The sequence below is a fragment of the Protopterus annectens genome, chromosome 5.part0 (assembly GCF_019279795.1).
Source record: "Protopterus annectens isolate FY-2018-M chromosome 5.part0, PAN1.0, whole genome shotgun sequence".
In the NCBI taxonomy this organism is placed as follows: Eukaryota; Metazoa; Chordata; order Ceratodontiformes; family Protopteridae; genus Protopterus; species Protopterus annectens.
Window position 1 is genome coordinate 1,278,217,494 of NC_056735.1, and position 27,921 is coordinate 1,278,245,414.

The 27,921-nt window shown below is 39.2% G+C and overlaps 1 protein-coding gene across 2 annotated transcripts in view; it reads left to right on the forward strand.

Annotated features, from left to right (window-relative positions):
* Nucleotides 1-27,921, forward strand: part of CIP2A (cellular inhibitor of PP2A) — a 2,713,480-nt gene that overhangs the window by 1,895,570 nt on the left and 789,989 nt on the right. The gene's annotated exons all lie outside the window — the stretch shown is intronic.

Consider the following 27,921-nt stretch of genomic DNA (forward strand, 5'->3'; position numbering starts at 1 on the left):
CCAAATTTCTTCAGAAAGCCAGGAACCTGGAAAGGACGATCATCCTAATAGCACCATTTTGGCCTCGGCAGATCTGGCTTCCCTTCCTTCGATCCCATCAGATAGAGGAATCTTGGATTCTGGACCCATTGCCAGACCTGTTGACTCGCTCATTGGGAGTTCCTCATCCATCCCTTCAATCCCTCAAACTGACAGCTTGGCTGCTACGCTTCCCTGTTTAGCCAGGTCGAACCTTTTGTTCCCTGCAGTACAACACATTCTAATTTCTTCCCATAAAGCCTCCACCAGAAAGCTATACAGGAGCAAATGGAAGCATTTTGTGTGTTGGGCATCAGATCAAGGTATTGATTCATTGGTGGCCCCGCTACGCAAAATATTGGAATTTTTATATATACTGTTTCGTGAAGGGGCCTCTACATCCACCATAAGAGTACAGTTAGCGGCCATATCTAACTTCCATGTAGGTGAAGGGGGTTCTGCGATTATGTCCCACAGGCTTTGTAAGGACTTCATGAAGGGTACTTTTCACCTTCGCCCACCCATTCAAGAGCCAATTTTTCCATGGAATTTGAACTTGATGTTGTCCCAGCTTATGCTACCACCCTTCAAGCCTGCTTCATCGTGTCCACTTAAGTTTTTGTCATGGAAGACTCTTTTTCTTATTGCTGTCACTTCAGCTCGAAGAATTTCGGAGCTACAGGCCTTGTCGGTGAGACCACCTTATATGACTTTCCATCCAGACAGAGTCTCCTTACGCACAAACCCGTCGTTCCTCCCCAAAGTCTGTTCTGTGTTAAATATTAACCAATCTATAGAACTCCCTACGTTCTTCAAAAAACATTCAAATAAATTAGAATACATGTTGCACAAATTGGATGTGCATAGGCAGCTGAGATTTTACCTAGACAGAACTAAAGATTACAGGAAGTCTGATCAGCTGTTTCTGTCATTCGCAGACTGTAGGAAGGGCATGGCGGTAACAAAAGGTACCTTATCCAAATGGCTTTCGGAGTGCATAAATTTTGTTTATTCTGCTTCAAATCAACCACTGCCTTTCAAGCCTAAGGCTCATTCTACTAGGGCCATTTCTACTTCCTTAGCCCATGCAGCTCACTTACCGTTGGACACTATTTGTGCGGCAGCGACGTGGGCAAAGCCTCATACATTTATCACACATTACAAAGTGGACAAGGCCTCTAAGGACAGGACATCCTTTGGTTCCACTGTGCTCAGGAACGTTCTTCCGTGAGTCACCCAGGGTAACAGAGCTAGGGACGCTTCCCGTGTTTAAGAACAAATGGCGAGATTGAACAATTTCACATAAAGAAGTTATGTCTTACCATAACGGTCCATGTGAATTGTTCATCTTGCCTTTGTTCTTACATTCCCTCCCTCCTTCCCCCACCACGTTCTGGAAGAACTGGTATGACTAGAGTTTGATCGGTCTATTTCTGAGTGGGTTACATTATTCCCTCATTGCTGGGTTGCATTCCACCTTTACACCTATATGTGTTATAGTTCTAATGTCTCAGTGTTAGGTGTATGATTGCGTAGGCGTTAGATGCAGTTGGTGTTAGAGCGAGATGGTCTCTTGCAAACTAGATCTGAGGGATAGCAGGGAGGATCATGGGATATAGACTGAGTCTCAAGCTTCTCTTAGATGCAGAGCTTGTGATGTGGCCGACTCGGAGCAGAGGATCGGCTCCGAACCCGTGTGTAAGAACAAAGGCGAGATGAACAATTCACATGGAACATTATGGTAAGACATAACTTCTTTTTAACCTTGCCTAAACCTGTCAAAGCACATTCTACAAAGTCTGTAGCCAGCTTCAGCAGTCTTCAACCTACGCTTCTATGGATGACACGTGCCTCAGCTACTTGGGCTTCCCCCCCATACCTTTATTTTCATTACAAACCAGACTTGTTTTCTAGGGGAAGATCATGATCATTCTTTGGCTCAGTGGTGCTAAGGAATATCCTTCCATGAATCCACCTAAGTTTTTTTGGTAGCTGGGGACTCTGTCAAAGATAAAATGAAGATTGACAACATCAGATAAAGAAGTTATGTTCTCAGCATAACCTTCCATCTGTTGTCTATCTTCATTTATCCTTGAACCCCCCCAACACCCCCCCCATCATTTAACAACTTGCAATGCTGAATAGAGGTTTGAGTTGTGTGCCAGCTACTTCATCTATCTTAAGTGATGATGTGCTAAATCTTAATTTTTTTGCATGCAATGCGATGCTTAAGATTATTTATGGCTCAGAGGTTAATAACGGTTATAACATTTTGAGAAAACCAAGTTCCTTCATTCCACAGAATTATCAGGCTTTGGATGCCTTTTTACAGGTCTTTGAACAAGAAATCTCTGAAATATTGAATAAATCAAGACTCTGCTTCCTTAATTTATCCACAAAAGGGAAGCAAGCTTTACATCAACTGAAATTAAATAAGGATGTTTCCATTAGACTGGTAGATAAAGGAGGCGGAGTAGTTTTAATGGATGCTTCATGATATTCAGGCAAAATGACACAAATGCTCCATGTTGCTACCACATATATTAAAATAAACTACAAGTTACAAATAAACTACAAGTCAATACTATGATTATGAATGTTAAGGCTAAGATACAGTAATTTTTCCAGGCAAAAATGATCTCACAGGATTTATATAATTATTTTATTGTCCAACATCTGGTTGTTGTTATTATCACTGGGCTTCCTAAAGTCCACAAGGATCGTGAAGACCCTCCATTGAGACAGTCGTATCAGCTAATGGTTGATTAACCGAACCAATATCCAAATATGTGTAACAACAGTTGAAACAAATATTAAACAAAGAACCAGCAGTTATAAAAAAATACTAAACATTTTTGGAATCTTTATCTGAGTTCAGAAACGCACCGGAAAATGATGCATGTTACTTAATGGTCACTCTATATGTTCAGTACAGTGACTGTGATAGTAATAACGTTGAACTCATTGGGATTTTATTGAATTTAATCCTGGAGAATAACATTTTCTTATTTGAGAAAGATTTTTACTGTCAAAAATGGGGAGTATGCACAAACAGCTACACTAACTTGGTGTTGGCAGAATGGGAGGCCAATTATGTGTTCACTGACAACAACCCTTTTTTATTTTCTCTGAAATTTTATAATTTGTAGATTGTTTATTTACTTTGGAAAGACACGTCTAAGCAACTTGCAGAGTTTATTAGTTATTTGCAATCAACCACAAATTTTTTAGGTTTTACAGTGCATGTATCCAGTGATGCAATTGACTATCTAGAAGTGAAAATATTACAGGATACCAAGGGTGATATTAATACAGCCATACACATAAATGAATGCTGGAAAAATAATACATTATCCAGACATAATATGCACCCTCCTCACATATTTCATAATATTGTGAGGAATCAAGTACTAGGAATCTCCAGATTACATACAAACAATGAGTCTTTGCAAGCTTTACAAAGACTGACCAATAACCTCAGTGACAGAGGCTATAAAAAAAGTTGACAAAGAAATAGCTGAAGTTAATAAATTAAGGCGTAAAGAAGCGAGACCTTTCCTTAGAACACAACATTTACATCAGGTTCCTGTGAATAAAAGGGATAACATCCACATGGACAACTAGAGTTATGTTATCATATGCAAATTATATCAGTCATGTCTGTTGTGATATAGAACGCAACTGGAAAATATTGATGATTGACCTGAGGTTGAGAAAAATGGTTTGACAAGAACCTCAGTTTGGCTTTAAGAGAAATAAGAATCTCAAACAGCATCTATGTTGTACTTCTAGTGTTTGCTGAATTTTGTTATTTGCTAGTAATTACAGGTGTGGGGGTAGCCACATTCTTTGATTTCCTGTCCTTGCCTATTTAAGTGGTGCATTGTGAAATATTTTCTGCTTAAAAACCTCAGCTTTGGCCGGCTAAGAACTTGGTTATATTCAACTGGACGTATAAGAGAATTTAAGTACCTTTATCTGCACTTTTTTTAAAAAAAATACAGTATTTAATTTGATTTAAACTGTGTTGAAGGAATATTTAACTGAACTGGCAGTTATTCTGCTCTTCAGTTATTCCCACCCACCGTCCCTGTTTTTGTTTTGGTGTTAATCTTAGTGGCCTTGAAACTGCCCGCCCCTCAGCCTGCCTCTGGGCTCATCTCATTTGCTCAGTCAACTGAGTGCAGTGAGATCATATTCTGATTTTAGGCACTCCTACTGTGTACAAAGAGAGCATCTGGGAAACAGACAAAAAAAAAATTAAGCTTATTTCCTGCCTTTCCTGTTAAGTGGTATAGACTATTTGTAGGCTTCTGAGCCCCCAAGCCCTTTTGTGTTTGAGGGAAGCCTTCTAACTTGTTTTTTTTTTTTCTTATAACTAGCCAGTTTTATAGTTTCAGCACTCAAATCTGTTTCTTTGATCTCAGCACTTGTTCAGATTAAAAAAAAAAAATTTCATCTGCTTTTACTGTACTTGTGTTTCTACCTACTTCATTTTACTTTTGCATCATCTTAAAATACTCAATTGTATTTATTACTGCTTGGTGTAACTCATTCTAAGCCTTTTGGTTTAAACACTTGGGCTTCGGACCAGTTGTTTTGCACTGAGAGGGTTTGTGGTCTGCACTGTTGTGGCAGAACAGGTAGCTTACATCCTTCTAGGTTGGGAACTGCTGATTGAGGGCTCAGTGTCTGTTATTCTAAAAGTGTATTAATTCTGGTTTAAGCACTTGGGCTTTCAGGCCAGTTATTTTACATTAAGAGGGTTCGTGGTCTGCACTCTTGTGGGAGGAGAGGCTGGACTCTGCCCTTCTGAGCTGGGAATTTCTGGTTAAAGGCTTATAGTGCATGCATATCTGAACTGCTTCTTACAGAAGTTGGTGCGCCTTGTTTGCTGTGGCATAGACTGGATTTGGGCCTGCTGGATCTAGCTTTGTTTGTGTAACTTGAGCACTAATCCAGACATTCTCTAAAGTATTCAATTGTATTTATTACTGCTTGGTTGTAACTTGATTAAAGTGTAGCTATCATTCTAAGTCTTTTGGATTAAGCACTTGGGCTTCAGACCAGTTTTTACATTAGGAAGGTTTGTGGCAAGCACTGTGGTGGCAGGACAGGTAGCTTTCATCCTTCTAAGTTGGGAACTGCTGATTGAGAGCCCAGTGTCCAAGTGTATTAGTTCTGGTTTAGGCACTTGGGCTTCAGGCCAGTTATTTTACATTAAGAAGGTTTGTGGTCTGCTCTCTTGTGGGAGAAGAGGCTGGACTCTGCCCTTCTGAGCTGGGAATTTCTGGTTAAAGGTTTATAGTGCCTGAATATTTGAACTGTATCTTACTGAAATTGGTACACCTTGTTTGCTCTAGCATAGACTAGATAGCCTGCTAAATCTAGCTTTGTTTATATGCTTATTGTTAGTTTGCTTGTTATTTCCTTGGAAGCTAATTCCACCTAATACGCGGCTTCTCAGCGCTTCTGTGGATCACTAGTGATATCTGCATTGCTTACTGTACTTATTTCCTTGTTTCACTTGAAAGAAAGTTACTGTTTGTCGTTTTTGCATTTAGTTACTTGTAACACATTGCACTCAAGTTACCTGGCACTTGCTCACTAAAGCAATTATATAAGTCAGCACTAAAAATTAAAAGCACTACACCCTCACTCCCCACTGGCCCTTCTTTTCAATTATTAAGGAATTCCCAATATTATTCTAGCATGTCCAAAGGTCAGTTGTCAATCTCCTCTCCGGTCCAGCTGGTGAATCTGGGAATCTTGAGGCAATGTTATAACTGCCTCATGTACACAGACAACCCTCTCCGCCTCCCACATAACACAAATACTTGCGAGATGCAGCTATTTAGCCAAACTGGAGGCTGAGCTCTCTCAACTCAGGACTGGCAAGACCAGACAGGAGGAGAAGGCAACTACACACACCACAAAACCAGCCTCACATAATGCTACCACACCACTGAATCAAACACATAAACACACAAAGACATACTCTGAGGCTCTGAGTAAAACTTTACCTAAACAGCAGAGGCCTCCAAAGCAGACACCCAAACAACTGCTACCTCAAGACACCCCACAAGCAACACATAAACCACAAAAGCAGTGTGCAAAGCAGTCACAGCCCTTAAGGCCAAATACAACACCAAACATACTTGTCATAGGTGACTCCATAGTCAGACACACTGACGTCCCACTCACCAGGCTGAACAAGGAGAGGGTCACAGTAAGCTGCCTATCGGGCGCTAGAATCCGCCACATAACACAAGCATTCTGGTCACTCCACGGCAAGTACAAATATGACACAGTCATTGTCCATGCTGGTGTGAACGACCTGAGACGTACCTCCCTGGACTACATGAAAAGAGACATAGAGGAGCTCTCTGATTATGTAGCCCAGGCAGGTATGACCCTGACCCTGAGCAGTATCCTTCCTTCAAGAATGATGCCACAATATAGAGACAAGATGATCAGCTTTAACAATTGGCTTAATGTCTGGTGTCATTCAAAGGGGATCCAGTGTCTGTCTGCCTGGGATGACATGCTTGACAAGCCACGCTGCTTTGCAAGGGACGGCTTGCACCTGTCACCCCTGGGATTCTGGATATTGGCTAAGGCTCTTGCCACCCCCATAGTGCCTTTTTTAGGCAAGGCTCAAATTTTAAACCTACCACCCTAGAAAACAAAAATGGGAAGAAACTGAGGGTAATGCTGCTCAATGCCAGAAGTCTAAATCTCAAAATGCACGCACTCGAGGCCCTTCTCAGTATGGAGAACATCGATGTCTGTGCTGTAACTGAAACCTGGTTCAAGGCTCCTGATAGCACCCCGGCACTATTAGGTTTTACCTCATATCATGCGTTCCGGCCCCAAAACCCGGACCACACCACAAAAGGAGGGGGTGTATCCATATTCATAAAAGATGCCCACACCTCCAGGTTGGTGGCAACTCACGAAGCTTCGGAAACCATCCAGGTGCAACTAACCATAGGCAAAACTGCTCTACAAATTGTAGCATGCTACAGGCCACCCTCTCAAACTCAGGAACCCCACACAGCCTTCCTGAAGACACTGGTGGGTATAAATGTATCTCCAAACACCATCATATTGGGTGACTTCAACTACCCGAATATAGACTGGGAACATTTCTCAAGCCCTAACTTTCTAGCCCAACGGTTCCTGGAGTTCATAAATTCAAATGCCATGGAACAGCTAGTCACTGTTCCCACGAGAGGAGAAAATATACTAGATCTCATTATCACAAACATGGGGACAAAATGCTCCACACCGGAAGTATATCCCTCATTGGTGAGATCTGATCATAAACTAATCTCACTGGAAATCCACATCCCGCCCCACCCCAAACAAAAATGACCACAGTGAAGAACTTCTCTAAAGCAAACTTCACACTACTCAAGACTGGTGTGGTATCCTTCAAGGCCCCTGAGCCAGTGGAAACCACAACCCAAGCTGCGGAAGCCCTTACAAATGCCTTCTATGAACACCTCCAGGACTGCATGGATCAGGCAATCCCAAATAAAACCAAGACTCTTTCCACAAAGGGCAAACGTCCAGTCTGGTGGACCCCAGCCATTAACAAACTTTACAATAAGAGGAGAAAGCTATTGCATGATAGAACAAAATCCATAAAAGGGAAGTCACCCCTGATCATTATTAGTAAAAAATACGAGCACTCATAAAATCAACTAAGGCCAATTTTGAGAGAAAAATTGCCATGGATTCAAAGGACAATCATAAGGCCTTTTTCAGCTATGTTAGGAACCTGGGTGGAAACTCCCAGATATGCTCAGAATTAGTCCAAAATGATACAAAAATCACTGAACCCACAGACATTGCCAACATACTGGCAGACAGGTTCAGTGCAAACTTCACCCCCCTCAAGGAGAGATAACTATCCCAGCGGAGTGTAGCCTCCCAGACATCTCAAAAGTGCAGGTGAAAGCTGCTCTGTCTAAAGCTAAAAACACAGCATCAATGGGACCGGATGGTGTCCCCGGCTGTGTGCTACATGAGCTAAATGAGTAATTAAACCCGCACATAAGGCAGCTGTTTAATCTCAGCCTTACCACAGGATACGTGCCCAAGGAGTGGCGTATGGCAACTGTGGTCCCATTCCACAAAGGCGGTGTCTCTACGGACCCTGGTAATTACCGCCCCATAAGCTTAACAAGTCTAGTCTGCAAAGCTATGGAGAGGATCATAATGGAGCTCATAAACAAAGATATAGGGGACTTGCAGACATTGGACCCGACCCAGTTTGGCTTCGTCAAGGGAAGATCATGCCTTTTGAACTTGGTCGACTTCTTCGAAACAGTCACCAAGGCCATTGATGAGGGAAAGGCAGTCCATACAGCCTACCTTGACCTTGCAAAGGCTTTCGACACAATACCCCACTCGGGTATTGTAGAAAAACTTACCAGCTTAAATGTAAACCCATATGTCACAAGATGTGTTGCAAACTGGCTTAAGGATAGAACCCACAGGGTTAGAGTTGCTGGCGCTTTGTCAGACTCCAAGCCGGTCACAAGTGGTGTCCCACAGGGCTCGGTCCTTGGCCCCCTATTGTTCGGCATCTACTTCTCAGAAGTACAGGCCAACATGGGAGGACTTTGGCTAACAAAGTTTGCAGATGACTGCAAACTGGGTGCTATAGTGGAAAGTGCATCGGACACGGATATCCTTCAGAAGGGACTCACGGAAACAGATAGCTGGTGCTAGAGCCATGGCCTGAAGTTAAACGCCAATAAATGTATAGTCATACCCTTCGGGAAAAACAAGGTAACCTCAAGCTACAGTATAGGTGGCAATCCACTAAGCACAGAAGAGGTTATCAGGGACCTGGGGACCCAGGTTGACAGTGGACTTTCTTTTGACACTCACGTTGCTAAAGTGGTTAGAAAGACCTTCTACATTGCCCACCTGATCATGAAGGGATTCACATCCAGATCTAGTGAGGTCATTGTTCCCCTGTACTCTTCACTTATCAGACCAATGATCAAGTACAATGCCCCATTCGGGATGTATCTCACCCGACATCTGCAGCAATTGGAGAGACTCCAAAAGTTCCGCACCAAAAGGATAAAGGGACTCCAAAATCTGTCATATGCTGCCAGATTGAAGAAACTCCAGCTCTATTCAGTCGCATACCGTCTGCTCAGAGGTGACATGTGCCTGACATACAAGGCCATGTCCAACCCGGAATTAATATGCTCCACCTCAAAAAATCCAAATCCACCAAAACCACTAGAGCAAGCGACTTAAACCTTAGCACAGATATAAATAGGACGTGCTGGAGGGATAGATTTATCACTCAGATGACTCCCTATGCTATGGAATAGAATCCCGGTCCATGTGAGGCAGAGCACCTCGCTGGCTCTGTTCAAGAGAAATCTTGACCTGTGGATGGGAGATTGTAGGTTTACCCCGGGAATCATCTTTGTGTCACTGCTGGACAGAGGCACAACAAACTAATGGGCACAGTATTTTTTCATATAAGGGGTGGCGTAAGCCACAAAAATTTGGGCTAGGCTTATAAATGCCTTAGGGCAGATAGCCTAGTATAAACCTATGAACCTATGAACTTCAGATTCTGTGAATGGCAATATTGCATTATCAAGAAAAGGAACATTTCCATGCAGATTATGTACTTCATGTAAATGCATTTTTTCTAATAATGAGTTAATACAGCTTGCTTCGGGCAAGAAGTACAGTCTGCATACATATGTTGACTGCAGAGCGAAACATATATATATGCATATTGCTACCTGTCGTTCCTGCAGCAGCTTTTATATAGGCAAAATGGATAGGCAAGTTAAGAAGCGTATTTCTCAATGTATGAGTGACACTGGACAGAGATACGAAGAGTCCATTGGCTAAACATACCATGTTAAATACAGGGCATTATTTCTTATTTATGGTTTTACAAGTGGTACATGATGATCTCCGTGGAGCCAACACAGTTGCTAGAACTCTGAGCGGAAAAATTACCAGGTGTGAATAATAATTTATCCCTTAAACCTGCCCTTAAAGGGGGGGGGGGGGCTGCCTATGAGATAGTGATCGTTGCTACTTTATGACTGAAGTGATGATGAACTAAGGTGGTTTGATTTTGTACTAGCAATTGTGTCAATGGAGAAGGGCAACAATTGGTTGTTTAGACAGCCATCACTTTATATCTGGTATTTGTGTTCGTTTTATGAATGAAATGATGACGAACCACAGAGGTTGGGTTGTGCATTAGGAGATAGACATTGATTGGTTGATTTAGATACTCATTATTCTGATTTGTGCTTTTAAATATCGAGTTAATGGCTATGCATTTAGATATGAAGAAGGTTTATTTGCTACCTGAAAGTGCTCATTGTTTTTTAAATAAGTGGTTTTATTTCAGTTGCTTTTATTTTCATTAAAGTGAATGTTGTTCTTTAGCCTGGTGACCACAGCAGTTTTTTTTATTTATTTGTACAATGTATGTATGTTCTCATATGTTTACAATTTTTCTGCAAACTTGACCTGAGGTAATTGAGAGAGAGGGATTCGGGTAGAGGTGAAGCTTGAGAGTTTTTGGTTGGCGCGAGCTGTAGTAATGGCTGAGTCCGTTATGATATTGGAACCGGACAAGTCTGTCATGGATAAATAAAGATAGACAACACAGATGGAACATCATGGTGTTGTCTAGCTTCTTTTTCTGGTGGTTGTTACTTTTCAGTTAGAAATGAATTCCTCCGCATTTGTTGGATGTTCACATTTTTACTTGCATCATACAAAGGATGTCAGGAAAGCTAACCGACTACTTGCGTCCTTTTCTTTAACTAAGCTAGGAACCAGGGTTGCATTGTCCAGGTGGTTGTCTGATTCTTTCACTTTTGTCTATAGTGCCATGGGACTCTCTTTACCTAACGAACCTAAAACGCATTCAACAAGAGTGGTAGCAACCTCTATGGCCTCCTTTTCTAGGGTCTCTATTGATGATATTTGTGCTGAGAGTACTTGGCCCACAGTTCATATGTTTACCTCTTGTTACAAGTTGGACTTGCAGTCCAGGTCTAAGGCTTCAGTTGGTTCCACCATCCTCTAGGATATCCTTCCATAGTACCTCCCAGGGTTTATTGTTGCTTGAGACTACATGGAGCTGGATGGAAAAGACACTAGATACAAAACTTACGCAGTTACCATAATATTAGATCTGTGTTGTCTTCTTTCAATCTCAACCTTCCCTCCCTCTGTTCCCCATCCAAATTTTTACCGTGTTACACTCCCTACTGACCCCACTGTACCTGTCAGGAGCTTTGCCTTATTTGCAATCCTTGACGAAGTCTTATTGTCATTCCTAATCATCCTTATCTATAAATATTGCATGCTATTCAGTCTGTTATAGGAGGGCAAACTTGATCTAAGGAGCTGTTAGGCTTGAGGAGTATTACGGAAATGGGGAGGAGTGTGAGCCTTAGATCCAAAGTCTGAAGTTGACTGCATCAGATCCCGTCAGATATGACATACCTACAAGTTGAGACAGACAGAAGAAGATAACGCTGTCTATTGTTATGGTAAGTAATCACTTACATTTTGTCTTCCTATCCCAAGGTATGATAGGAAGTACTAGTCTATGAACTGGCCCTTCTGCCATCACCAGGGTAACAGCAAAGAGCAGAAAGTGAGCATACAAGTGTGACAAGGAGATCATGAATGTAAGCTTGCCCCTCAGACCATATTTTAGATAAGGAGCAGCAGTAGCTGTTCTATGCTTCACCTTACTCCTTATCCTCTCTCAAAACCTACCTCAACCGTCCCACACTAAATCCCCTTTTGTAATAACACAAAAAAAATGGAGGTTAGATGGCCATACGTGCAACACAGTGGGGGAGAATAACAAAGCAGAAGTGGGTCCTGCAAGTGGTCTGACAGGAATACAGCCTATAGTCCTTGACAGCATTACAATTCCAGCAGATTTTATCAATACCCCAAGAGCAAAGACAAAACACCAGCTTGGGGGATCTTGTTTAGTGAGGCTATATATGGAGTATCCCGAGGAGAAGAGGGCATAGGCTTCTGCTCATGATTATTCTTGTTGCATAGGAAAGGTGGTCCTTGTAGACCCTTTGCAGACTTGTCAGGATTGAAGAGGTTTGTCAAAACATCAGCTGTATATGCATACCCCAGCTTTTCTACAAGCTCTGAGCACCCTGGTTTTCAGGGATGCCTACATACCTATTTCCTTCACTTGGACTGCTACTCTCACATTCAAGTCAGGGACTATCATAATGAGTTTACCTCTTTACCTTTTTTATTGGCTACTCCTCCCAAGGCTTTCCAAATGCCAGGCTTCAATAATCTCCTGTTGCTGAACCAAAAGCGTTCACATTTACCCTTACTTGGGCAATTGTTTCAGTTAGGCCTAAGTTGTTGGTGTTATTCTGAGGGGCTTTGATGTGAAGGTCAGCCTGGAGAAAGATGGGAAACAGTCCTGCCTGTTTTGCACCTTTGCACCTATCTCATCAGGTCTTTCAAATACCGGCTTACACTTTATCTACTCCCATATCACCTTTTTTTAGGCAATGTCAGTCTTTTCAGGTTACCTGTCTCAAAAATACAAATTCCAGTCTGATAAATGTCAATGTACCACTGCCCATATTCATGAGACTAATAAGAAAATGTCCAGCCACAAGACTGTCTAAATTTTGGAAAATGGGAATACCTGTGTTTTCACTGAAACCTCATTCCAGGACAAGGACAGTATGCCTACCACTCAGTTAAGCCCGCAAGTGCAGATACCAGAAATACCAGCAATGGCATGTCTGAGTTTGTGAAACACCATCACCTCTTGAATAATCAGCTGGATTACTATCAAAACCACAGAATATACAGCCGCGAACGATGATGTCCTTGACACATTTCACTGACTGCATTAATAATAATAATATCGGCAGTCTGTTTTCGATGTTAATGTCGACAGTTACCATTTACAGACATGCTGCATGTCTCTGCCTTGTTAACGATCTTCTTAACTGCCTTTCACTTGACTGTCAACATTTTCGACTGTCGCTCCTACGATGTTTGAACAGGAGCCTGACGTTAAACTGACTTTCAGTCTTTTGATTGTAAACCTAATCAGCTAGCACAATGACTGTGAACAATACCTTATACTACAGCCTGGTGAGCTACAAAATTCCTTATATGATACCAGCAAATCGGAAAATGTACTTTAATGAAGTAGAATCATGCTCATTTATCTAAACACCATTTTTCTAGGAGACTTTAACAACTTATCTATAAAACTGTGCACTTACACCTTTACAAGTAAATATTCTGAGCACTTCCTTGGCTTCATCATTGAAAACTTCTTTGCTGAAGCAGTACCCTCACTGACAAGTGACACCAACATATTTGATCTTAGAAATAGCATCTGTCTGGTCATTGTCACACCCCACTGTGCAGAAAAGATCTTTGCACTATTTTACAGATTTCATCCACGGTGGTGCAGCGGTAGCATTGTTGACTCACAGCAAGAGGTTCTCCCGTTCGATTCTCAGTTGGAGTGCAGGGAGTGCCTTCTGTGTGGAATCTGAATGTCCTCTCCGTGGTTGGGTGGGTGTTCGAAAGACGTGTAAATGGGCGTGCCTTCGTTGAAGGTTGAACGTCGAGCTGGCACCTTGGCGTTTGTCAAAATCTACTGCCAATCATTAGCGGACCGGAGTTCCACTGTGGCGACCCCTAACCGGGAAAAGCCGAAAGATAACAATGACTAATTCAGCTGTCTTTAGAGACTTACTCAAGGCCAATTTCCTTGCAGTCAATGGTGATCTGAGGCAGTTCATCAGTCCCTCCTCCCCTCAGTGTCCCTTTTGCAAATGAGACACATGCGCGCATTTGTTTCCATCTCTGCTCTTATAGTATTTCCCCTTTTAACGCTTTATGAAACCTGAATTATTCTACACATTTCACAAGTGACACCCTCCTCTTAGAATAGTGTGATTAGAGTCATGGGTATCTTTCTAGATAACTTACTCTCCTTTGATGACCACATATCCACTGTCATTAGGAACGCTTTCTATCTTTCTCACCTGATTACTGAGGGCATCTTCTCTCAATCAAAATATCATCATTCTTCTCTTCCCATCTACTCATTTCTCATAAGGCCCATAATAGAATACAGTGTGCCCATCAGTATGTCCCTGTCCATACATGTAAGTCATCTTGAAAAAACCATGCAGTTTCTCACTACAAAAAAAAATATGAACTTTGTGTTACCTAAAGCATCTAACAATCCTGTCTGTCTCTCCCCTCTCTCCTAAACATTCCTACAAAGTTGTAAACAACCCACTCCTGCTTGACTACTACATGTCTGCAAAACTGGCAGTAACATAAATAAAAGACGAATGGACCCATGTACTGCAACATAAATAAGACTTGTTGACGTGACAGGTATTACTTTCAAAGAATTCCCCACCTCTGGAATAACCCCCACTTTCTGTAAAGCAAGGCTTAACCCTTACTATGTTTAAGTCTTAGATAAGAGAATGAGATAGTGTAGATTTACCCCAAGCCTAGCTTTACTATCCCTTATGGACAGGGAGAGTAACTATCTGGATGTACCTGTGGGACTGCAGTGACTAGACTTTAGAAGGCTTAACTGGTCAGTTATCTAATAACCTGTGAACAAGAAACTTCCTTGGCGCCTAAGAAAAGCCAGCTGAGTTATAGAAATGCTGATTTATTAAGACATACAAAGCTTTCGGGAACAATAGCTCCCTTCTTCAGTGCATAAAAAACATTATATTCAGTCCTGGTAAGGAGTCGGCTTTCAAATATAAAATCCATGTATGTATGTATATATATATGTATATATATATGTGTGTGTGTGTGTGTGTGTGTGTGTATGTATATATATGTATATATATATATATATATATATATATATATATATATATATACACACACACACATATATGTATATAATGTGTATATATATCTTTATATATATATATATATATATATATATATATAAATAACCAGGACTGAATACAATGGTTACACTTGAACCCATTTTAAGGGTTAAACAAATGAATTTAAAATGGAGCATTTCTATAATATGCTCTAAAGTGTGTTTTATTGTGTTTATTACATGTGGTTATCCATTGGGAGGGTTGTCATGTGACTTGTTTCTTTGGGTATTTAAATAGTTTCAATTTAATGGTATTTATGCACTAAAGAAAGGAGTTGTTCCTGAAAGCTTTGTATGTTTTAATAAGTCAGCTTTTCTGTAGTTGGGCTTGTTTTTTTTTTTTTTTTTTTTCCATATATTTGCTGCACTTGGATTTACTGGTAGTGGATCTTAAAGTGCATTTTTAATCTAAGAAAAGTCCTCAGGTATTATACAATCTTGTACTCTTCATTGCTGTCTAAACTGGCTTACTCTAGCAGCTCCACTGCAGTTCTTTGGTCTGGTACTAGCTGTGAGGAACATCTCATCAAGTTAACCTAAGACTAGAGAACCATCGCAGGGGGCTTAGTGAGATCTTGATGTGTTCACCTTAGAATGCGTCGTCTGTCACAGACAGCTTCAATAGTAGATCAGTTTATTTCATCATTGGTTTTGGGACAAGCCAAGTCTGTTATATTAAAATAGTCTGTAGAGGTGGTCTGATGTTAGAGGAGGGAAAGGAATTTTGCTCATGTTTGTATGGTACTAAAGTTTAGTGCATGATTTACATCTCACTGTGGACTTCAACAGCTTCAACTAGCATGTCCAGTACATTCCATTCTGGTGGTAATCATATGTTTGCTTCAGCTAAGAGCCTGGATAGTACTACTAGATGTAGATAATGCCTTCTGGAACCTCAATGACTCTGCTTCACACATAAGAACACACTTCTGGCATATCACTAGTACACAGTGTTGCCATTTAGCCTTTACTAGGACATCTTGACATTCTTGTAGCTGGATGACTGATATCTGCTGCTCATCCGGAGAGGCCCAGGAGGCAGTCCTTCTTAGAGTGCTTCCATGGATGCAGTCCCTAGCCATCAGCATAAATTAAAAGTTGTGTTGTCTGAGCTTATCTCAATAGAATTCTCTTTTTATGGTAACATTTGGACATTCTCCGGTGTTGGTCATTCCCAGCCTTGGAGAGGGCATGATCTTGACTGCTTTTGACCTCTTGGAGGAGAATGCATTACAAGGTCCATCTGGATTATGCTGTGCACCTGAAAGTATGTATGTTGCCATGACTGTGGGGTATTTGTTATTTCAGAGCCGCTATGTTCTCACAGAACTGCTCTTGGTGTTGGACCTTTTTTCATTGGTCATGAAAATGCTGGACTGTCCACAGAAATCATCTGGTGGCTGTTGTCTTTCTGCAGTGGAGCACTTTGCAGATCTTGACAGATACTTTACCTGCAGGCTATGAGGTCTTATCTTTGTTCATACACTGTGTATCGAGAGCTGCTGCTGCTTGTGCCTCTCCTCATAGTATTAGAGATCCAGTCCTTTCTTTTGTATCGAAGAAAAATCAAGAGGACACAAGGCTGTACCCACTGCTCAGATAGCACTGAGTAGTAGACAAGGACACCCTGTTCTCTGTGGTTCATTTCTGTTGGGAAGTAAATGAGTGGTGAATGTTCTGTGACTAGCCTACAGTTCTTTCTTGGAGCTCTAGATTCAGGAGTTGCAGTCCTGCAAAGCTGAAAATTGTGTTTTTAGTAAATTTGGAAAGTGCCTAAAAAGGACTTTGTCGAGTATGAGGACTGAGTGGGGGATGGATGGAAAGAAGTTGGGGAAAAAATATCCAGAAGAATGTTAGCAATGTCCTTGTGGGCAGTGAAGGAAGTACCATTAGAGAGAAGGTCAGTACAGAGTTGTAGCTTTCTTCTGAGCTTCCTAATGTAGCTAAGGAAGTGTCTGCATGGGGTGAAGTTGCAGTCCTCTATTCACGGCTTTCATACAGGTAAGTTTGACAGACTTCCTTACCAATTTTAAATCCCTTTTATAATTGTGAAATGAGCATCTGTGGTGATGGCCATGTGCTTTTTTTATTTTTATTATATATTTGTTGCTGTGGTAGTTGCATCATATGGGTTTAATTCTAAACTTGCATTGGATTGTTACAGATGCCTTAATGCATCTCTCCAAGGGGGAGTAAGTCCATAGTAGTAGTGATGGTTATAAAGTTTGCCGGGGAGCTGTGCTGTTTGTAATAATGTATTTATTTATTTATTGGCATTTGTTGACCGGGAAAGTCCACTGAGTCAGGAACCCATTTTCATGGAGGCCCGGGGAGAAAAGCTCCAGTTACAAAACAAGATTGTTACAATGACAAACTATTAACAATAATAGAACAGTGATAAAAGTTGCAATTTAATGACAAAAAAATGACAATTTAGTAACATAAGTACGCTATGTAGAATTTTTTTTATACTCAGATGGGGTGTAGGTATTCCATATGTAGCATTTTAGTGGAATTGCATATTCAGTCTTTTATGACAGTACTGTATGCAGGAATAATATCAAAAGCTACCAATCTATTCATTTAAGCCCTTTGATAGAGGCAAGGTTAATAGTGTAAAACAATTGGTAGTTAAGAGATAAAGAAAGAAGAGATATGATTGTGGAAGGAAATATAGATTAGTTGTGTCACAAAGTGAAATATTATAGCTATTTTGGTAGATTGTTAGGAACATAGGAGCCTGAGTATTTGACAGGGTCCCTAGCATTGGTTCTATGGTTGTCTATAGGTATGGCTATAAAGGTAGATATGATTGTCAAGAAAGTGGGTTTTTAGGGCAGTTTTGAAAGTTTTTATGGAATCCATTTGTGTAATGGAGGGGAGTACGTTATTCCATAATTTTGCTGTCGAGTGGGAGCAGAGACTTTGTCCAGCTCTTTTACTGGGGTTGTCTACACGTAGGAGATGTTTACAAGTGGACCAAAGATTCCTAGAAGGGATATAGGTTTGTAAGATATCGTAAAGTGTTGGGCAGTTTTCTGGGTTATATATTAGTTTGTGAGCAATAGTGAGTTGGGTGTAACGGAGGTACTGGGGGAACTCAAGCCAGTTTAATTCTTTGATGGCTTGGCAATGATGTGTGCGGTTTGGTAGGCCAGTGACATATTTTGCTGTTTTATAATAGCATGATTGTAATTTGTTACTGAGAGATGTGTGAGGGCTGGTAAAAAAAAAATGGGGGAGCCATAAAGGAGGGAGGGGAGTAGGAGGGTATTTGCCAGCTTTGTTCTTGTAGGTTTATCTATGAAAAATTTGTGTCTGTAAAGCTTACCTTATTTGAAAAGTGTTTTTTTATTGTATTAAATATATTTTAGTTAGAGTAGTTTTTCATCTATAGACATGCCTAGTAATTTTGCAGAGTGCACTACTTCTATTTCAGTCTTCAAAAATAGCTGAAAAAGGCAACACCAAAGCAGATCATCCTATAAAATGAACTTTTAATCCAGTTGATTATAAAGACTGAGCGCTTTCACGTTATCACGTTTCATCAGACTTTGAATAAAAAACATTAACTGCCAACCATAAATAGTAAATTCAAACCCTTCTAGCCTATTGCTCAACAGAGACAATTATGACATCATGTTAAAATTTAAAAAGACGTGCTTTGTAAACATTTTTTGAAATATATACATATATTAAGCATGCATCATAAAAAACATTTCTAAAGCATATGTGCATTCAATGCATAAATATTGATATAATGTATATATTTATAAATGTTACAATAAATGCACACATCTTTGTGTTTAAACAAAACTAAAGAATATATATAATGTAGTTCATTCTAAACACTAAACTAAAGACAATATATATGTATGCATATGTCTAAAAATCATTCACATAAAGCTGTAAAAATTAAAATTCTAAATAAAGTGATTAATGTGCATACGGTCTAGCTGATAGAAAAGGTTTTAATGTAATCCTGTCATTCAATCCACTCGTTTTATGTGCTTGCAGGCGTATTATCCATCTACTTTCTTGACCCTCCGTATAAGTCTTAACATTCCCTAACCTACCTGATTTCTTAATCAGTTCTAATGCTCTAAACTTAAATTTATGAGTCATACCATGGGTTAACACATGTTTAGCTAATGCGTTCTTATCATCTTCTTTATTTATAGCATAAATATGCTCTCTTACTCTTTCTCTGAGGGTCCTATTGGTTTTACCTACATAGAAGGACTTGCATAACGGCATTGCGCCAGGTATACCAAGTCCCTCGTCTTACAGTCCGCATATTGTTTAAACACATACTCCTGTCTCGTGTCAGGGTGAACAAATGTATTATCACCTGCCATGTATGGGCACTGGTTGCAGCCCCTACAAGCAAATTTCCTCTGTCTATTTGAATATCTTATATTGTGAATCTTATCTTGCTCATAAAGTAATCGCTTAAGTGATTTCGTATTCCTATATGTATACCTTGGCCTATTTCCTACTATCGAGGAGATGTCCTCATCTACATTCAATAATCTCCAATTTCTCTCTTATTACTTCTCTTACCTTATTGTTCCTATTAGTAAACAGAATAACCATTTAAGCCCCTCATTTCCTCTTCCGTTCAAACCTTCTTCATCAACCCTATCAATATTTGTATTCCTTTGGAAGTATGGTCTTGCTTTTCTATTTCTTTGTGACCTACTATTATGCATAGATCTCTCGATCTCTCTATCTCTCCATCCTTGTAACCTCGTTGTCTAAAATTATCCGCCAATGTCTTGCATGCTTCTCTGTAAGATTCATCATGACTAGTGAGTCTTGACACCCTTAGTATCTGGCTCTTTATTATATTGGGATAAATATGAGTCGGATGCATGCTGCTCCGATGTAACAAGCTGTTTTTCCAACATTGTTTCCTAAACATATCAGTGTGTAGTTCATCTTCCTCCCTGCTCAATTGCACATCTAAAAATTGTAATCTCTTCTGGGAACTAACACATTCAAAAGATAGAAAATCTGTTGTCCCATTCAGATATTCCACAAATTCTTCCAATCGTTCACTAGTGCCCTTCCACGCAAGAAAAACATCATCTACAAATCGTTTGTAGTAACCAATGTACTCCCCATAATATCCACTGTTCAATACATATGTCTTCTCCTAATATGCCAACACTAGGTTGGCATATGAGTTCGCACACGGGGTGCCCATCGCCACCCCCTTGGTTTGTAGAAAATATTCCTTTTCATACATAGACATTATTATTCAATACAATATCTAACAATGACATGTATCTCATAATGAGATCCCTGGGAACTCCTCCTTCAATTAATAAGAGCCTGACATATTCCATTCCTGTGTTATTTGGTATGGATGTAAATAAAGAAACAACATCAAGTGAAACCAAAAGTTCATTACCACTATCTACATCAGAAAAGACATACCCAGCATAGGTCTCTAAAAACTGTTGTGTGTCCTAATTATAATGGATACACCATCTACCACTGGTCTGAGTTGTTTTTCCAAATAAATGGAGAGAGTTTCTGTAAGCCATCCCCTCCCTGAGACTATAGGTCTCATATTGGGGTCCATCAAACTTTTATGGACCTTTGGCAGTCCCCTGAAAGTGGGGACGATCGGTTTCTCAACCAAAGAGTTTCTATACAGATCTATGTCTATTACTCTTCATAAAAGACGGTCATACAATTGTCCTATTGACATATGTCAGGCTCTTATTAATTGAAGGAGGAGGGCCCAGGGATCTCATTATGAGATGCATGTCATTGTTAGACATTGTATTGAATAATAATGTCTTTATGTATGAAGAGGAATATTTTCTACAAACCAAGGGGGTGGCGATGGGCACCCTGTGTGTGAACTCATATGCCGACCTGGTGTTGGTATATTGGGAGAAGACATATATATTGAACAGTGGAGATTATAGGGTGTACATTAGTTACTACGAACGATTTGTAGATGACGTTTTTCTTGCGTGGAAGGGCACTAGTGAATGATTGGAAGAATTTGTGGAATATCTGAATTGGACAACAGATTTTCTATCTTTTGAATGTGTTAGTTCCCAGACGAGATTACAATTTTTAGATGTGCAATTGAGCAGGGAGGAAGATGGATTACACACTGATATGTTTAGGAAACAATGCTGGAAAAACAGCTTGTTACATCGGAGCAGCATGCATCCAATTCAGATTTATCCCAATATAATGAAGAGCCAGATACTAAGGGTGTCAAGACACACTAGTCATGATGAATCTTACAGAGAAGCATGTAAGACATTGGCGGATAATTTTAGACAACGAGGTTATAAGGGTGGTGAGATAGAGAGATCTATGCATAATAGTAGGTCACATAGAAATAGAAAAGGAAGACCATACTTCCAAAGGAATACAAATATTGATAGGGTTGATGAAGGTTTGAACGGAAGAGGAAATGAGGGGCTTAAATGGTTATTCCGTTCACTAATAGGAACAATAAGGTAAGAGAAGTAATAGAGAGAAATTGGAGATTATTGAATGTAGATGAGGACATCTCCTCAATAGTAGGAAGTAGGCCAAGGTATACATATAGGAATACAAAATCACTTAAGCGATTACTTTGTTATGAGCAAGATAAGATTCACAATATAAGATATTCAGATAGACAGAGGACGTTTGCTTGTAGGGGCTGCAACCAGTGCCCATACATGGCAGGTGATAATACATTTGTTCACCCTGACACGAGACAGGAATATGTGTTTAAACAATATGCGGACTGTAAGACGAGGGACTTGGTATACCTGGCGCAATGCCGTTATGCAAGTCCTTCTATGTAGCTAAAACCAATAGGACCCTCAGAGAAAGAGTAAGAGAACATATTTATGCTATAAATAAAGAAGATGATAAGAACGCATTAGCTAAACATGTTAACCCATGGTATGACACACAAATTTAAGTTTAGAGCATTAGAACTGATAAAGAAATCAGGTAGGTTAGGGAATGTTAAGACTTATATGGAGGGTCAAGAAAGTAGATGGATAATACGCCTGCAAGCACATAAAATGAGTGGATTGAATGGCAGGACGACATTAAAACCTTTTCTATCAGCTAGACCGTATGCACATTAATCACTTTATTTAGAATTTTAATTTTTACAGCTTTATGTGAATGATTTTTAGACATATGCATACATATATATTGTCTTTAGTTAATTTTTAGAATGAACTACATTGTATACATTCTTTAGTTTTATTTAAATACAAAGATGTGTGTATTTTTTGTGACATTTATAAATATATGCATTATATCAATATTTATACATTGAATGCACATATGCTTTAGAAATGTTTTGTTATGATGCATGCTTTATATATGTGTATATTTCAAAAAATGTTGTTTACAAAGCATGTCTTTTTAAATTTTAACATGATGTCATAATTGTCTCTGTTGAGCAATATGCTAGAAGGGTTTGAATTTACTATTTATGGCTGGCAGTTAATGGTTTTTATTCAAAGTCTGATGAAACATTGTGATAACGTGAAAGCGCTCACTGTCTTTATAATCAACTGGATTAAAAGTTAGTTTTATAGGATGATCTGCTTTGGTGTTGCCTTTTTCAGCTATTTTTGGATTCTTCTATGTTTATTCTGAAAGGCACTTTATCCAGGACTGCTTGAGTGTTTTTCTCTTTCTATTTCAGTCTTGTTTAGGGAGTAAATTTTAAATGGTTTTGTTGAGAATATTAGTAACTTAGATTTTTTTTTTTTAGGATTTAGCAGTAATTGTGTTTCGTTAAGCCATGTTTCTGTTGTTGAGAATGCGTGTTGTGTTAGTTTTAGGAGACCTGGGAAGTTATTAGAGGAGGATATAATGGTGGAATCGTCCACATATTGGATGAGTGAACTTCGAAGGGAGACTGTGGAGATTATTTATGAATACATTAAAAAGCAAAGGTCTGAGAATTGGCCCTTGGGGGGACACCAGTCTTATTAACCAGGTAACCAAATTGATAGTTTTGCCATGTCACATATTGTTGTCTATTATCCATATAGTTAGTGAACCAGGTAAGGGTATTTTTGGAGCATTCTAAGGTTGCTAGTTGTTGATTTAGTTTAGTATGTGACACTATGTCAAAAGCTTTGAATAGGTTTTGTCAGACTATGGTTGTTAACAGACTGGTGCCCAAAGCTTTGTTTTCAGTGTTTGTAAATGAAAGTAAGGCTGTAGTGGTACTGTGTACAGGATGAAAGCCATGTTGAGGAGGGGCTAGGAGATGGTCAGTGAGGTGTTTTAGTAGTTGAGTGTTTTCACTTTTCTAGTATTTTTGATAACTGCGAGAGTATGGAAATGGTCGATAGTTAAATTGTTGGTACTACCAACTTTATGAAGTGGGGTTATTATGGATTTCTTCCAAATCTGAAGGACACTAGATTCAGAGATGGATCAATTAATTAGAATACTGATTGGGTAAGCTATTGGGTCTGCACTTAGTTTAAAGTATTCAGAGGGAAGATTATCTGCTGAGAGGGACCATGATTTTAGTTTAGTTAGTAGTTTAAATATCTGGGTGGTGGGTACTGGTTTTAGGGAGAAAGTTAGTAATTCTGAGAGGTTATTAGTATTATGATCATAGAGTGGAGGATGCAAGTTGGCTTTCTGTTGAGAAATATTAGAGATACTTATTGTATCGATGGGGTATTTATTTGTTGGAGGTGGTTCTTTAACAGGTTTAAGAATGGTCTCAATAAAGTTGGAGTTGAAATTGTGTGCTTTCTGTTGATGGTCTTTGTCCAGAAATGGTGATGGGTTTTGTGTGGCTCCTGAACTGAGGAGTGAAGATACAGATTTCCAGAATTTTTGGGGGGTTGTTTCTTTGACCAGATAGTTGTTGGGTAAAATAGTTTTTTGTCATTTTAATTAATTTCTTTTTTGTATTATGGAGTTGTTTTAAATTAATTTCATTTGCTAGGTTATTATTTTTGTGCCATTTTTCCAGGCCCGGTCCCTAGAGTGAAGAATTAGTTTAGTTGGTTTTGTAAGCCATGGAGCATGATTAAGTCTTGTTCTTTTATAACGAATGGAGGCTAAAGTATTTATTGTATCAAGGAAGACCTTGTTAAAATAGTTTACAGCTTTTTCTAAAGGTAATATTTTAAGTGGAGTCCAATTGTGGGCTTTTAGGAAGCTGACCAAAGATGTTTGGGTGAAGTTGTTTAAGTTTCTAGATGCTTTGCAAGAATGGGGTTTTGGAACTGGAATTTGGGTTCTGTATGTAAAAGCAGGTAAGTGGTCACTTAAGCTGTCTAGGAAGGTACCAGTATCTGATTATTTGTGTGGGTCTGAAACTAGGATCCAGTCCAAGGTGGATTCTTGTTGGTTGTTTAGTACACTAGTAGAGTTTGTGACAAACTGAAGTGTATCCATGGAGGCTAATACTATGTTCTGGGGAGTTAAAAGTTAAGCTTTGCCAATTGATATTAGTATCTCCAAGAATGACTGTTCCATGAGATATGTTAAGGGTTGTCCAACACAGAAAATCTTCTAGAACTGGGATGTTTTGGCCTTTGGGAATATAATTCGCTTTGTTCCAAGCGGGACTTTTCCGGTTAACAAATGTTAAATAAGCAAATAAATAAAAATCAAAAATATTACTGCTATACATAATTGTGTAGTATTATTTATGTGTCGTGATGCTAATAATATTTCCATATGTCCAAAAGTTGGGACAGGTTTAGGGTGAGATGTAATGGTTAAGGAATTACACTATATTAAAGCTACACCCCCCACTACTTTGTAGTCTCTCTTGTCTAAGGATGTTGTAACCAGGTGGAATTATTTTAGTATCTGATATTTGTGGCTTTAACCAAGCTTTTGTAACTGCTATGATATCTGGGGTCTATTGAGAGAGCCAACATGAAATTCAGTGATTTTGTTGCAAATACTACATATGTTGGTTGATATAAAAAGATATTTAGTGGTGGTGGTAGGTTGGCTAGAGGAGGGGGAAGGGAGTAGGAGTGGTGTTTGTAGAGAGGAAGGGCATGAGTCGGAAGTATGTCATTGCTTTGAGATAGTATTAAGAGATGATTTCTAAGATGTTTAAAATACTAAGTTTTAGCTGGATTTGGCTAGATTAGAGAGGATTATTTTGAGTTTATTATTGCTGGGAAGGAATTTGAATTTACTCATATATACATTCTTACAATTGAATAGAGCTGAAGAGATATTTGAGAAAGTAATGGTATTTGCTAATCAGTAAGGTCAGTTTAATATTAGATAACTGATTCTGGAATTATCCCTGATTGTAGTGGAGTTAATAGGACCACAGTGCAGGTTTTCACAGAGCAGAGAAGATTACAGCTACGGCTAAAACAGACTGGGACTCCATGGTGGCAGTTTTTTTTTTTTTTAAGGGATAACTGTTAGTAATTGCACAGATAACAGCTAAGAGAATCAACACAGTATAGATCTAAAATCAGTGCTAAATGGTGAAAGTTGAGTACACATAATATATAATCAATTTAGCTACAATAAAAATAGGAATAGGGCACACAATATATAACTGACTTAGCTACGATAAAAACAGAAATAGTAGAGATTTTGTGTGAGGATAATTGGTTACACCTGTAGATAACTGAATACTCATTATTCTGGAGCTATGGAATATAATAGAAAGATGAATTAATTAGATTTAGGGTTGTGCCTCCACACAAAGATACTACTTTGTTTACTAAAAAGCCAATAAAAGAAAAATGGGAAGAAACTATATGGTCAACTTAACGTAAAGGCAGACAGCTTAAGAGACACTGGATTTAAGAAAACAAAAGGAAAAAGTTGAGAATTTTTTCCTTTATAGCTGTGTGTTCTATGAAAGAGGCTGTTTGAGGGCTTTCATTTGAAAACCTTGGAATGCTGCTGTTCTTCCATTCAAATACGAATACTAGTCTCTAGTGCCTCTCTCAGTTGACAGGTAATTAGCTTCTAAAGCTCATAACTTTATAAGAGGCATAGCTTTGTTCGCGCCCAATTTTCAGAAATTTTGGTAAAAAGAAGTAGGTAGATACGTTTTTTTTTTTTTATACAGATGTCTGGCAATTATCTGCTACTTGTCTGTCTCTGTGGACAAAATGGCAGTCAAAATAGAAACAGTGTATGTATTCCATAGCATTCTCAGGCAGTTTAGTCAGGCTAATATTCCTCCACTCCACTTTGGATTTTCCTGTATAAACACAAGCTCTTTTGTTTAGTAATATTTTCACAGATGACTGGCATTTGCCTACCATTCTACTTAGGCACTCTTGCCATTCCAAGAGACCAGCACACACCTCCCCAAAACTCAGAATGTATTGTTTCTATTTAGTCCAAGAATCAGTCAGGCATTCTTTCCCAGTTTATGAGGGACATTTCTTTATGCTGCCTGCAGTATTATGTCCCCATTAACCACAGTATAGCCACAACCCCCCATTCTATAGTTCATAGTGCAATATTGCTGTAATTTAAGAGAAATTCTGATAATGGAGATGTGCAATGGCTTTAGCTATCACTCTTCAGATGTGCAGAAGCTAGTACCCTAATGTGGGATCTGCCTGTCCAGCCTAAAATGCTGTTTCTGTTACTTCAGCCTCATCTAAGAGGCTGCTGCCACTCCACAAGAATGGGAATGAACTATAATTTCCTGTAAAAGAGAGAAAGTGAGCAAGCGGGCAAGACCTTTTAAACATAACTTATTTCACTGCTTAGGGGGATGCTGGGTATGGACTGGCTAACAATGATGTGTTTTTGTGCGACTGGAAGAAGTGAGATGATAAGCTAATGAATAACATTTTGCCGCACGTCTAGTTTCTAATCACATTTATTTTAATGGGAAAATGTAGGTTAGTATTATACTACCACTTCTACCTAAAATGTCTTGAGAGTGTTGAGAGTAGAGGAAATTTTTTGTGAAATGGACTTATGCTGCATTTAAAATGTAAAAAATATGAAGACTAGCTTGCCTCAGCACCACCTGTTTTACCCTTTGTCTCTAGAACTGAGATGACTAGTAAATTCATAGTTAAAGGATTAATAGTTTGATATCAGAGCCGCCTTTTGTGTTTTTTTTTTTGTTTGTTTTGTTTACAGATGAGTGCTTCCGACTGACAAGGTACTGAACTGGTAGGAGCAGAGGACAAGTGTGGCTGGCACTTTGTCATAGGGTGTGTTGATTGGCCATACATACCGTCTTAGCATTTTCCTGAAAAATGTAGATTTTCTGTTGAAACATCACCCTTCAAAGGACTTATTGATGAAATCGTCTTATGGATCAGCTGACACTCTAAGAACATACCTCTTGATTTCCACAGCTGGAATAGACCATTAGTTTAGTTTCTGATGGAACAGTTACAAAATGTCGTCATCCTAGGCAGTTTTTATAACCTCAGAGGTTTGTGTGCATTTCTCCTTTTTACATTGTCGACCAAAAACCAAGCCTCAATTTAATATGTGCTGTCGCAAAGCTACTTGATTCTACCAGCAGCTTTAACTAATGAAATGTTTCTTCACAAGATATTCAATAAATTTTAGCAAGCCCTTCTTGCAAAATAGCTAATCATTTGCATTAGCAAAGTATGTTTGAGTTACTGGGCTCCACCTGGCTAGTACATCAATATTGCCTCTTGTGATAAAGGGGCAGATAGCAGAATGGACAGCTTCTAGGCACTCTGGATTCTTGCCACCTTGATGCATTTAAGTAAATGATAGATGCATAATTTTGTTTTGCTGGCAAGTATAATAGAGGAATGACGTACATTGTTTTTGTTGTTTTCATTTTTGTGTTATCTCAATGCCTACATTTTCATTTTAGTTATCCTTTATCAGTGCAAAATTTTCTTTGTTTATTTTGTTTCTGTGCCAGTTCTAGAACACTAGTGCTGTAATATCATTAAACTAGTCATAAAAGAATTAACTAA